This window comes from Balaenoptera borealis (assembly GCF_965194805.1).
Source record: "Balaenoptera borealis genome assembly, chromosome: 6".
Taxonomy (NCBI): Eukaryota; Metazoa; Chordata; class Mammalia; order Artiodactyla; family Balaenopteridae; genus Balaenoptera; species Balaenoptera borealis.
Window position 1 is genome coordinate 13,348,205 of NC_138863.1, and position 14,656 is coordinate 13,362,860.

The following is a 14,656-nucleotide window of genomic DNA, read 5'->3' on the forward strand; positions in this document are numbered from 1 at the left end:
TGCTTCAGTTGTATTTCAAGCAGTAATGGGTCAGAATAGAGGATTTCCCCAAAACCATCTTGCCATATATTCATCCTTGATTTTTGGTACTTGACATAGAGATACTATCAATATTGATTAACTATCAATTTTAGACTGTTGTTAATTTTTACTTTTAAAGCACATTGGTAAATATCTAAATCATGCCCTAAACTGTTCATTTAATGTTCAAAGTTTGTGATAGAGCTATCACTTTTAAATGATAGTATTCTGAAAGCCAAGAGTGTGTTCTTCCATACCTCTATTTTTGCAGTTGAATGACAGCTTTATTTATTTATTCCAAAGTTGATGCCAAACTCTGATTTCTGACTCTCAAGGAAAAGAATAAAAGATATGGGCCTCTCTGAACTCCAAAGGAGACCAAGGCAGGTCCCACCATGACACACTCTCCTAACACTTAATAATTCTCCTTGACAACACCTGCCACAATTATAACTAATAATCAATTGTGTAATTCTTTATATGATGTTTTTCTTTCTCTACTAGCATAGGTCCCAGGAGAGTAGGATGCATATATATATATATATACCTCATTTACCTTTTATCTTCAATGCTTAACATTGCTTGGCTCATAATAAATATCTGTTGAATGAATGGATACAATAAATGTATGATATTGTCATTGCTTATTGAGCTTCCCAAGTTATATGCTTAGCTCTGATATTAATTATTGCATAAATGGATGGGAAATCTGTGTCACATGGCATATCCCCCACTTGAGAATATGTCAGTCTTAATAGTACATTTATAAAACTATTTTATTTATATTATTTGAACATTACAAGGAGGATAAAGTCAGAAATATTGGGACTAGGTATTAAACACAATCGATAAAACATTACATGACATAGAGAATACAGCATCAGTATCTAGCACTGTGAATATTAAATTATCAATGTAAGTACCAGATAGGGATTTTTCACTTAAATAATTTACAACCTTATTACATCATAATAAATGAGAATGATATGGCTTTTTATTCATGTATATTGATATAAAGAAAAAGTTATTTTATCTGTCTTTAAGATACATAAACCAAGATCCCAAAGTAAAATATTTACAGATTATTGTAATCAAATTCTGATCATGACAATATATATTAATAACTACTCAATAAATGTACACTGGATGAAAATGATATGTAAAGATACTGTGGAAGATACAAAGAAAAATGACATCCTTCCTGCCACAAGGAGACTAAAATTACTCAATGTGGGAATGGTTCAGAAAATCAGCCCTAAGGGTACTACCCATCCTCCCTCCCCACTCCCCAACACCTTCCAACTCCTGCACACACCTGTACCTCCAACCAACCTCCCTCACTGCTAGATAAGCAGGGTCAGTTGGTCTGGTCAGGGAAGGAATCAGGGGAAAAGATGGCTTGAGCTGCAATTTGAATGATGGTTAGAAGTGAGATAAGCGGTGAGGAAATTCCAAGCCAAGGAAATCACTTTGAAACAAAGTTGCAGAAATAAAAAAACCATAAAGCATACTGAAGATAATGAATAGGCCTATTGGACCATATGTCTTAGTAAGGGACATGCAGCAGAAGCTATTGTGATAATAACTTCTATCCTGTTCTACATGCTGAAAAACTTTTTTCCCCTTTCTGCCCCCAGAAGTGTATAATCTTTTTTACCCTTTCAGGGCTGGCCTTGAAGAACAGCCCCACTCATGGTACTGAGGGATGAGGCAGGAATTGCTCCACACTGAAAAGCTGATGCCTGGACTAGAAACAGAAGTCTTACCCAGAAAGGGAGTGATCACTCTGAGACTGCAAAAACGACATGGACTTTCTGGAGGAATCATGTGAGGTAGCTCAGGGGCCCAACCCCAAGAATCTTTCCATTTCATCTAAATTTTCTAGTTTCTGCCACAAGTTTTCTTATTAACTTTTTAATTTCTTCTGGCCATTAGTGATTTTCTATTTGCTATATCTTCTAATAATCTACCACAAGCTTTTATTATAACCCTAATGCTAGCATGTGTCCCTTCTATTTACTTGATCAATCTCTCCAGAGGCTTATCAATTTTATTTTTTTCTCTTTAAAGAACTATTTTTGGCTTTATTAAGCCTCTTTATCATGTGTTTGTATTCTCTTTCATTAATTTGTGCTGTCATTTTTGTTATTGCCTATCTTCTACTTTCTTTGGGTTAATTTTGCTATTGTTTTAAAAAATTTCTTGTAAAGGCTGTTTAGCTTGTTAATTTTTAGATTTTTTTAAATCAATATAAGTATCTAAGAACATATATGTTCCTCAAAGTGCTGATCTAACCCCAACTCACAAGATTTTATATTTAGTATATGTGTTATAGATCAGTTCAACCTATTTTCTAATTTCCATTGTGATTTTCTGAGTATTTAGAAGTATATTTTGTAATTTGAAACATATGGAAATCTTAAAGCTTTACCATTGATTCATATTATCTTCATATTGTGAAATGGAATAAATGTTGTAGGATTCCAATCCTTTGATATAATTTGTGTATTCCTTTTTGTCCAATTATCTGTTAATTTTTATATCTGTTCCATATGTATTTCTTAACATGTATTGAATAAAATACAACTTACCAAAATTCATGGGATGCAGCAAAAGCAGTGCTTAAAAGGAAATTTATAGCATTGGCTGCTTATATTAGGAAAGAAGGAAGATCTAAAATCAATAATCTAAGCTTCCATCTTAGGAAACTAGAAAAAGAAGAGTAAATTAAACACAAAGTAAACAGAAGAAAAGATAATAAGAACTAGAAGAACAAAAATCATGAAATTAAAAACAGGAAATCAATAGAGAAAATCAATAAAATCAAAAGCTGGTTCTTTGAAATAATCAATAAAATTGATGTGCCTCTAACCAGGCTAGACAAGAAAAACAAGAGAAGACACAAAGTACTAGTATCAGAAATGGAAGAAGAGACATCACTACAGATCACAACTCTATGTCCACAAATTTGATAACCTAGATGAAGTTGACCAATTCCTCGTGAGACACAATTTTCAGAAACGCAGAAAAGAAATAGACAATCTGACTAGGTCTATTCTGTTTGACACTATAATGTAGACTCATCAGTTGTAATTAATGTGCCATTGTCATGCAGGATATTGATAGTTGAGGAGTCTGTGAGTTTGTGGGGATGGAAGTAAATGGGAACTCTGTACTTTTCACTCAATTTTGTTTTGAACCTAAAACTACTCTAAAAAAATTTTATTAGAAAAAGAATACATGTTTTGTAGTTGATGCAATGATCTCTACATATATGTAGAGATATACAGATCTCTTTTGTTAATTACATTGTTCAAATCTATATCCTTGCTGACTTTTTGTCTATTTATTATAAAACAACACACACACACACACAGACTCACAAACACATATTTTACTTCCATTTTTCAGTTATCCTCACTCTCAGCTACACATCCCACCATTATTGGAAGCGGAAGTCTGTGTCATGGCAATTTTTTGTTAGTCTATGCCATTCTCCATTTCCTTCAAACAAACATTCATCCTGTCAAACTCCTACTCAGGCTTCAAGATCTTCCTTAAGGGTGACTTTTCCAGACTGGTTTCCTGACTGCGTGGCACAGCTAGTGGCTCACGCTTTGTCACTCTATATGGATTATCATCATACTCTTGTCACCTGTTATTTATTCCTTCAAGGGCAGAGTTCTTCTATATCCAACACCTCAAATGATTACTTCAAATACTGTATACTAAACAAATGTTGGCAGCATAAATGGATGATAAAATTCATTTGGCAGAATTATAATGGGAAAAATAGGAGATTTGGCCAAACTCCCTCCAACCTCAATCCTTTCTCCTATTCATGTTGGCTTACAATTTTTCTATGGTTTCTGACACTTGTGTTTCTCCTGCTCAGATACAGAATTATATCATTTCTAACTTGGCTAAGCAGTCCCTGTTCCTGCTTTGCGCTCAGATTAGTGATGAAAGACCATGTAGAAAGAGAGGCCACAAGGAAAAGTCTGAAGGCAGCTCAGCAGACAAGTGAGGCTGTCTCAGACGTTCCAGCCTCAGCAGAGCTGCTAGCTGAATTCAGCCACATGAGTGAACCCATCAGAAGAACTGCCCGGCTGATTCCAACCAACTGCAGAATCATGATAAATAATAAATCATTCAAACGTATGGACACCAATGGGGGAAAGCTGCGGAGGGGTGGGGATGGTGGTGTGATGAATTGGGCAACTGGGATTGACATGTATACACTGATGTGTATAAAATTGATGACTAATAAGGTCATTATTAAAAAAATAAATAAAATAAAATCCAAAAATTAAAAAAATAATAATAATAAATCATTGTTGTTTTAGTCCTAAAATAAATCATTTTAGGTTTTGGAGTGGTTTGTTATACGACAATAGATATGGGAAATGCCACCATATCATTCTGGATATTTGAGGCAAAAAGAAATGCAATAAGGAATTTAGTTTTACAAAATCATTGGAAAGGCAAGATGAGCCCCTCCTGGACTATGGAGTCCAAGGTTACGGATACACCTCCTAACTGTGACCCAGATGTCAGGAAGCTTCCATGGCTGCTACCGCAGGTGTTGTCACAACTGCCTCTCAAACCTCAAAGCTGTTGACTGAAAACTGAGTGCTTGAGTCTGCTTCTACCTACTCACCCACCACCACCCCGCCTTGCATCCCAGCCACCACAGCAGCTGGAAGATGGCACGCACGTCATTACTGCCTTCCAAATCTCTTACAACTGCTTCTAACTGGCACACCTTCCATCATATCCAGAATCCTAGATTCCAGAGACTTTGAAAAGTGTTGGTTCAGCTTTCCAACCTCAAAGACTGGAAGGTGCATGGAATGAATGATGAGAGAAGTCTAGTATTCATGACCACAGTCCTCTGACTCTGAATTTAGTCAGTATGACACACAGAAATGATGTAGGAATGGGAACACAGCAAATATGATTTCCCATTCTGGTTCTGATGTTTATTAAGTGTTTGAACTTGGTCAATCAGGGAACCCTCATCCCTGATTTGGAGGGTTTTTCAAGAACTCAACACTGCTTTCATAAATTGCCTGGCAAAATGCCTGGCACATAGTAAGTACTCAATGATTGATAATGGTTATTATTAATGGAGGAGAGGACAAGTGAACAAAAAACTACAATATACAGAAAGTATTATTTGATCATGTAGGAAAGACATCTAACAGATTGGGAGAGAGAAAAGACATCTTAAAGAAGGTGATTTTGAAATTTGAGATGGGCCAGGCAAAAAAATGGCACAAAAGGGAATTCAATATATTGAGGTCTCTCTCTGGCCCCTTCCATAATTCTCTAGGTAGGACCATGACTCTGGCGGTTCTGTGCTTATTTCCAGAACCCTTCATAAGAATGGTATTTAGTTTACTGTCATTAGCCTCTGATTTTCTCCCTTTCACGTTTCCAGCTTCATGGTATAGTATTGGAACAAATATTGGACTAGAAATATATCTGGGTAGCAATCCTACCTTTGCCACCAAGTAGTTTTATCAGCAGCTGATCTGAGATACAGCACTTAGCTTCTGAGTTTTCACCTCCCTTTCTGTAAACAAAACCTACAACTAAAAATGCAAAAGCAAACAAACATGACTTGGATAATTTCTGTGACCACTTCCAACTTTGACAATCTCAGAAATACCTTGATCCACTTATCCCCAAGCATAGCCCAGTGGTTTTTAACAATTGACTCGCCATCCATATATCAGGCACTCTACCCCTGTCCAAAATAGGAATCCAACAAGAGAATACGTATCCAGCAACGAGATGAAAGCTTACTTAGTAGATTTACATATTAACCACTAGGTTTGGCCTTCATAGATATACTTCATCACACTGATCAACATTGGTTGGATAAATGTTGGAGCCAATGGAAAAAAAAAGGGTAGTAAAAACCTGGAATCTTTATGAAATATGTTATTGATCTTCAAGAATCATACTCAGATGCTTTCAAGTAGCTCCCATCCAAGCATCTCTTTAACAGAAGATAGGGTACTTGGCAGGTGTTAGGGAACAAGCTCTTGTTAATGTGAGCTTGGAGATTTGTGCACATGATGATGCTAATAGTACCCTTTTAAAATATACAAAAAGTACTTTGACTTTATTAGGATTTTTTTAGACTAGTCGCATAATAATTCTATTGCTTTTAAAATTTTATAAAAATAGCTATTTTCTTCTTTTTGTCCCTCTAGCAAATAAACAAACAAGGAGAAAGGGGAGAAGATTCACAATTAGCTCAGAACAGAAATATATTTTCAAGTCTATACATGAGAAAATGTTAGAAGATAAAGCTATAAAAAATCCTATCTAGTCATATTAATAAATTCTAGTGATCACGTGGGGAAGAACAAAAAGCCCACTGACTTTCATTTGAATAGGCATCTTCAATACTCGTCAAACTGCCAATTTTGTTTCAGGCTTTGGAAACGCGTGCACATTTGCATTATTTTTCTCCCTCTGCCTTCTCCTTTTTCAAAAACTGAGCTCTGGGCAATGGTGTTATATTTCTATTTCACTTCTTTTTAACACATCAAGGGCGAGGGCAAAGCAGAGCATATGCACAGGAAATGGGTTAGTGCAAATGCAACTACACACCAAAACCACATGCCTGGGAAAAGACAGTGACAATGTTGGATAGACTTTTTTAAAAGAAAAATTTCCTGGAAATAAAATAGTTTCTTTACATCAATTATATGCACCAAAAGCATGTTTCCTCCAACTGTCTTCCACCCACCTAATCAGGGTATGGAATTAATGCTTTGAAAAACTTTATAAGCATAGATTAAATATTAATATGTTTCTTTCTGAGGCTGCCTATTAGGAAAAAAAACACATCCTTTATCTCTTTTAAGTAACCACTTGGCATTTGTTAGGTGTATATTTGGTGTAACATTCTCTTAACTAGATGAAGAAAATGGCAAATGATGCCATGACTTCTGATTACTGTTAGCAACATCCAATAGTGAAAACAACAAATTATATATATACATAAATATTTGACTTATATCCAGAATATATAAATTAGACTTTAAAATGAATGAGATAGGCTGACAACCTAATTTAAAATGGGCAAAAAATTTGAATAGATTTCCTTTCTTTTTCTAATTCAGAGTTTCTCTCTTAGGAATTTGCCTATTTGAGGTATTTTTCTTGTCAGTTGAGATCTTTGTATATTAGAAATATTTGCCTTTCTTGTTTATTTTTATTATAAACATTAACCCAATTATGTTTGCCTGTGGCTTTTTTATTTTTTCTTTTGCCATAATGAAAATTTACGTTTTTATGTATTTAAATATTACTATTTTGTCCTTCTATAATATCTGGGGTTCCTGTCTTGATTAAGAGAGTTTCACCCTATTAATGAAAAAATAAACAGTAAAACATAGTCAAATTAATAAAACTCAAGACCAGTTCCTTGAAGAGACTAATATAATAGCTAATCCCCCTCGAGAACACAATTAAGGAAAAAAAGAAGAAAGTAAGAAATTCAAGATTAAGAATGAGAAAAGACTGGATAAAAAAGAACAAATTAAATGTCAGTAAAAAGAAGTGACACAACTGAGTTAGTCTCTTCAACAAGTCAATGTTATTATCAAAAAGGAGGAGGAGAACGGTTTTAAATTAAAGACTTAAGAGACAAGACAACCAAATATCTTCTATGATTAAATTCGGGATTCGGAAAATCAGCTATAAAGTGTTTGGGGAACAATTGGAGAAATTTGAACATGAACTGGATGATAAAAGTTATTAAGAGATTGATTTCAGTGTGTTAAATGATATTGCAGTTATGTGGGAGAATGTTTTTACTCTTCGGAGAGAAATGCTGAATTGCTTAAAGATGTAGGGTCATGATTTCTCTAATTTAAAATGGTTAACGATAGCTGGGGGTTATATGGGTGCTCATTGTATTCTTTTGAAACTTTTTAGGCATGTTTAAAATCTTTATAATAAAATTAAAAAGAATACAGGATGGGGGAAAATATATAAGTTAATGCTACATGCAATTCTAAAGCAAAATATTTTTGAAACCTGGAAAAATGGGTGCTATTCATTGTAAAGCATAAATTATTATGAATTAAAAGAAGATGTGTAAATCTTGCCTAGACCAATTACTGTAGAAAAGATTTGAAAGAGATTATAGATCGCCCCTTAAAAAAAAATGCACCAGGGCCAGATGGCTCCACAGCTGGATTCTATTCAACCTTTGGAGACCAAATGATCCCAATGTTTTAAAAATTATTGTAGGCCATGGAAGGGGACAGCAATTGCTCCAATCCACTTCAGGAAGCTAAAGAAATCTTCCTGGCAAAATGTAATAAAGTCACTTCCACAAAAGAAAAGATGACCAATCTCACTCATGTACAGAGCTGCAAAATTCTCAAAGAAATAATAGAAGACAGATTCAATTTTATGTTGCTCTCTTTAAAAAGTAAAAGAAATACTTCTGTTATAATTTTTTATATAAGGGGTATTTCTGTGAGAATTGTGAATGCCTGGAGTAATCAACATATTGAAGAATAAGAGAAGGGCACTGAAATGCCTAGAAGAATAAAATAAATGCAGGGTTTAACTATGCATGTAAGAAATTGAAAAGTTCCCATTCTATGTTTACTAATCATTTCCTTCTTCTTCATATCAAGCCAAAATCTGCCTCTCAGTAATTTTTACAGATGGAGAAATAAAGGTCCTGGGACATTAATTCCCTAAGGCCAGACTACAAATTAAATCCAAAGCAGGATAGAAAACCCAGAGACTGGTTTCCCGTCCAAACTGTTCTTTCCTTTCAAGTATGTGCCTCTCTTTGAGATATGCCCCAAGGATTCTGGTGGACTTATAGTGCTCTGCATGTGGCGTGTGGGCAAAATATACAGCCCAGCAGAGAGTTTCACATTCAAATCACATTATGTTAAGTGAAATTTTCTTCCAAAGAGTGATCTGTCTTCTAAACACAGTAACAAATCCATATCAAATTTAATTCCTTTGCCCATAAACAACATGGAGGCACTCAGCTTTGTCAAATGGCTCTGGCTCTGGCAAAGACTAATGTATGCCCATAAATATCACACCTCTCAAATCATATTTTCCGTGCTGCTTTTTAATATTCCCTTGGCAAGGGGAAGAAAAGCGTACCTTATGAAATAGGATTCAGCCAAAAAGCCACTGGAAATAAATTCAATTGTTTAATTTTTATCTTAATATTAGAGAACAAAGAAATGTTTATGGCAAAGTATTTTTCTTATATTTTGGTTTGCGATTCTGACACTTTATTTACTTATTGCTGAATAGGACAAATTGTATACTTTCAATAGCCAAATACAATTATTTTAATTTACCCACCCCAATCACAGTCACTACAGTGTCATGGTAAGCCACCTACTTCTGTGGACCTCTTTTCCTATTATAAAAAGAGGATAAATGTACTTTTCCCTAGATAGGGAACCAGGAAGGAAGTCTTGATAATATCACAGAATAATTTTAGCTTAGACATTTGTACCCTAAGCCTTTTTTTATTAATTAGCAAAATGCTCCTCCTTCTAATTTCAATGTTATTAAATTATCTCTCAGTTTTATCTTATGGACAATGGGGGCAATATTTCATGCTTCATCTGCCTTTTAGGATGAATTATTTTAGAATCAAATGAAATAGTGACTATACTTTGTAAACTGTGTAACATTAGGCAAACTTGAAATGGTTAAACCTTGAGACAGGCTGATGGCCAGGCTGACGCCTAGGGTGCAATAGACTTGGTATCACTTAGGAAAGGTGGCTTAATGCCATGGAATTAGTACAAGAGGTATTGCCCTAGTTTCTACAGTCTCTGAGTACCAAAATCTGGACTCACACCCAGGTCTTCAGACTCCTGGACTAACAACTAACGGAATTTTCACACTGTTGGATCTCTAGATACAGTAAAGATAGTACAGTTTTCACTTTTATTCTTATTACTGCTAAAGTTCCTGAAAGCTTTCCTTACTCATAAGACTAGTGTAATCAGCCCTGGGCAAAGTCATGGAGAAGGATGATAGGAGAGGACTATTGACAATTTCATTTTTCTAGTTGTACAGAGCTTCAAACTGTACCAGGGCAGGTAATCAGTGCTTTCTGCATCTTAAGAAAGTCGTTGATGCTTTCGAATAAGGAGGGAGAGTGCCTGAGCTTTAAAGAAGGAAAGGAAGGCAGGAAGGAAGGAAGGAAGGAAGGAAGAGGGAAGGAGGGAGGGAGAGGGGGAGGGAGGAAGCACCAGAAAATCCCATATTATTGAGACAAATGTTTTCAATCTTAGAGCTCTAAGAATATAAACTATAAAATGTTAATACGGGTCCTATCTGAGAGACTCCATTTCCGGAATATTACCCTCCACCCCTCACTAGTGTTTTATGTCAGTTTCTCTATTTGAAATTAAGTTATCTGAAGGCAGAGACCATTTGCTTTGCTCCCTGCCCCCATGGCTTAGGTTGAGATCCTGTCCAGAGTTGAGAGTCCATAAATGTCTACTATTGAAAGTGGGGTCATTTCTTTCTGATTAAATGGCTTGGTCCATGCCAACTCAAATAAAGAGGAGAATTAGAACTTGAAAAAACTTGATTGCAGGCTATGTGTTCTAAATACTAGAAAATATGGAACAGTAAAAGATTGAATTTAAGGTCATTGAACAAAATTTGTCACTTCATGACTTTTTTTAACTTCAAAAATTTTTATGGAATCTGTAGTTAATACCCTTTTGTAATTTCATTGTAATTTCTTTTGTAAAATATTATTTTACTTATTAGTTTGTGAATAGGTTATTATACATATGATACAAAATCCAATAAGCACATAGGGTGTATAGTAATATATATTAACATGTATATTAATATATATTGACACTCCTGTCCCCCAGCTGTCAAGTTCCCCTTCCCAAAAGCAATAACTGTAATCTGTTTCTTGTGCAACCTCCCACACGATTAATTTTAGCACATTTTCACCATCCTCCAAAGAGACTGTGTACCCATTAGCTGTCACTCTCCACTTTCCCCCCACCCACTCCAGCCCTAGTCAACCACTAATCTACTTTCTGTTTCTAGATTTGCCAATCCTGGGCATATCGTTAAAAAAGGTATCATAAATGTGTAATCTTTTGTGGCTACCTTCTTTCACTTAGCATAATGTTTTCATGGTTCATCCATTGTAGCACATACCAATACTTCTATTTTTATTGCCAAAAAATACTCCATTGTATGGATATACCACATTTTATTTATCCATTCAATTGGTGGATATCTAAGTTTTTCCACTTCTTAGCATTATGAATAAGGCTACTGTGAACATTCTTGTATAATACAACTTTTTATGTGAATACATGTCTTCATTTCTCTAGGAGTGGAATTGCTGGGTCACATGGTAACTCCGTGTTACCATTTTATCGAACAGCCAAATTGCTTCCAAAGCAGCTGTGCCATTTTATATCCCTACTACCAAGGCACAAGGGTTCCAATTTCTCCACAATTCCCACATCTCCCCAACACTTGCTATTTTCCATATTTTCATTATGACCCTTCCTGTGGGGTGGTATCTCATTATGGTATCTCACTGTGACTTTGATTTGCATTTCTCTGATGACTAATGATATTGAGCATTGTCTATTTACGTATCTTCTTTGGAGAAATGTATGATCAAATCCTTTGCCCATTCTTCCATTGGGCTATTTGTCTTTTCATTGTTGTGTCACATTGCTTTCTTTGTTTTTGTTTTTTTTTTTTTTTTTTAACTTTTGTTTTTAGAGCAGTGTTAAATTCACAGCAAAATAAAGAAAAAAATACAGAGATCTCCCCCTACCTCCCCACCTGTAAAACCTCTGCCATTATCAACATTCCCCCACCAGAGTGGTACATTTGTTACAACTAATGAACCTACATCGACACAGCATAATCACCCAAGTCCATAGTTTACATTAATTAGGATCTTCATGGCACTTTCATAGGTTTGCCTTTACAAAGCATCTTAGCCATGTGTCTCCAGGGAACTGGGAGATGGGTGACCAGCAAAGAGTCAGAGAATCCCCAATTAGCAGACCTGAAGTTATGTCTCTGCAGCAAAGAATATGTGTGTCTATGCAGACACTCAATACTCTATCCTTGCAATCCAGAAGGCAGCTTAACTAAAAGCTACATGATTGTCAAGGGCCGTTATTGAAACGTCCTGAGTGTAAAGGTCACTTACATTTACCCTCCTTCTCAGTGTGACCCATGGAGTGAACATCGTACAGGGTAAGGGTAGGACAAATAGGCATCTGTTCATCAAATCCTCTCACACCAGTGCTCTGGGTAACCCCCTGAAGCTGGAGAAAGCAAAGTTTGTAGTAATAAAGGAAGGGCGAGTGATTTTCTGTTACTTGATACTGTTAAAGAATGGGTTGCATGGGTTCTCAGTGTTTTGGAGCAGCTCAGTGCCTTGCTTGCCACACCAAGGACACATTCTGAGGAATTTTCAGGTACGCCAGCCTTCCCTTCCAGGATGCCTTTCTGTCTGTCTCTACCTCAGGCACTCTGAGCTTTCTGACTGCACCAGCCCATCTAACCCTTGGGAAAGTCATCCACAAATCAATATTACCGAGCAACTCCTGTGTGCCACGCAGTGTTGTGAAACCATGGACGAAGACTAGATACCTCTTCTTGGGAAGCTCAAGTTCTTTCAAAAGTGCTTAATGAATTCTCTCTCTCAAGAAAATATGCATTTGAAAGCATCACCACAAGGCACACCTGTTAGAGGAGGGTGTGGCTGGAGGGAGATACTCTCATAGAGATCTTGTGGGTCACCACAAGGCAACCACCTACTTTGCTTACCCTTAAAGGTGACCTTGGTCACATATTGGGTACCAGTGTGAAAGCATATAATGCCAGACACAGTAGTTTGCTATGAAGGGTGTAGTAGAGCCGACCAGTGTTTCATATGGCACTTCCCAAATCTTCCAGAGCCTCTGCCCATCACGATTTCTAAATAGAATGTGCTGAAATGATGCCACACCAGTACCTCTGGCTAACTGAATCCCAGATATCAGAGAGCTGACTCAAGTGCATCTATCAGCCACTTAAGAGTTCTTTATACCCAAACACAACCTTGTGTTAAAACTACATATTGGCTTGGGAAAAACGTCAGGGTCACAGATTTATAAAAAGCTGTTAAGAAAAACCTAGAATACTTGGAGTGGCTGCCCTGAATCTCTGCAGACTGGTATCCTAGGGGCAGGGGCTGCTCTTCCCGACTCCCAGCCCCACATGGAGTTGGAGAACCACCCTGGGGTGTGACTCAGGATGAGAATTCTCAGAAGACTTTAATCAGAGAGCTGGGGACAATGTGCAGGCCAGATGCATGTGTGGCAAGAGTGGGAGAAGAAAAACAACACAAATATAAGTCCACCCGCATACCTGACCCACACTCCCTGGGAAGGCCACCGTCAGTTCCAGCCAGCTCACCCTATGTGATACTCCCCAGCTTCTTACCTCACATTAATTACCCTGATTTATTGGTTTCTAGCTTGTATTATCTGAAACTCCCTTGTTCACGTATTTGCGTTCTTTTTTTTTTAAATTTTATTTATTTATTTTTGGCTGTGTTGGGTCTTCGTTTCTGTGCGTGGGCTTTCTCTAGTTGCGGCGAGCGGGGGCCACTCTTCATCGCAGTGCGCGGGCCTCTCACTGTCGCGGCCTCTCTTGTTGCGGAGCGCGGGCTCCAGACGCGCAGGCTCAGTAGTTGTGGCTCACGGGCCTAGTTGCTCCGCGGCATGTGGGATCTTCCCAGACCAGGGCTCGAACCCGTGTCTCCTGCATTGGCAGGCAGATTCTCAACCACTGCGCCACCAGGGAAGCCCGTACTTGTATTCTTTTATTAACTTGGTTATCTGCTGCCTCTACCCCCAGCTCAAAGACCTCCCCAGCCCCTCACAGCCTTAAGGTGGGGCTGGTAAGTTCCCCTCTTAGCCCAGTTTCCAGAACAACGTGAACTGGAACATAGGCGTTTCATGAATACTGGCTGAGGCATCTATGAACTTGCAAGCTTATTCCAAGGCCCTGAGTGAGGACTTTGGGCAAAGGAGACTTTGAAAGCCTGGCTCGGGAGATGCGGCGGAGATCCCAGCCACCAGACCGTTTATAAGCCTCTGATCCGATTCCAAGGCTGGAAGGGCGAACTGATCTCTGCCCGCGCCCACTCGCCAGCCCCGGAAAGTCGGGGCGAAACCAGCGAACGCGGCCCGAGCTCCAGCCCCGCAAGGAGCCTCCAAATGGGCACGAGGGCGGTGGGCAGGCCCCGCCCGGAGCCCCGCGGCCGCCGCCGCCCCGCGCCCCTCCCCCGCCACACGCCGGTCCCCGGGGCGGCGGGCACAGCCGCGGGTGGCCGGCTGAGCCCGGGGGTTGGCGCGGGCTGGAGCCGCCCCACGCGCGTCCCGCGACCCCCGCTCCAGAGGCGCAGCAGCCGGGCCGGGGCCGCCTGCCGAGTTGGCCGCGCGCGCCCGGAGGAGCGCAGAGTTTGGAAAGTCGTCGCGAAGCTTCGGCGGAGCGCAGGGGGTGGGGGGTGTCAGAGAGAAAAACCCGCCTCTTGCGAGTAGAGCGAGGAAGGGGGCGGGGG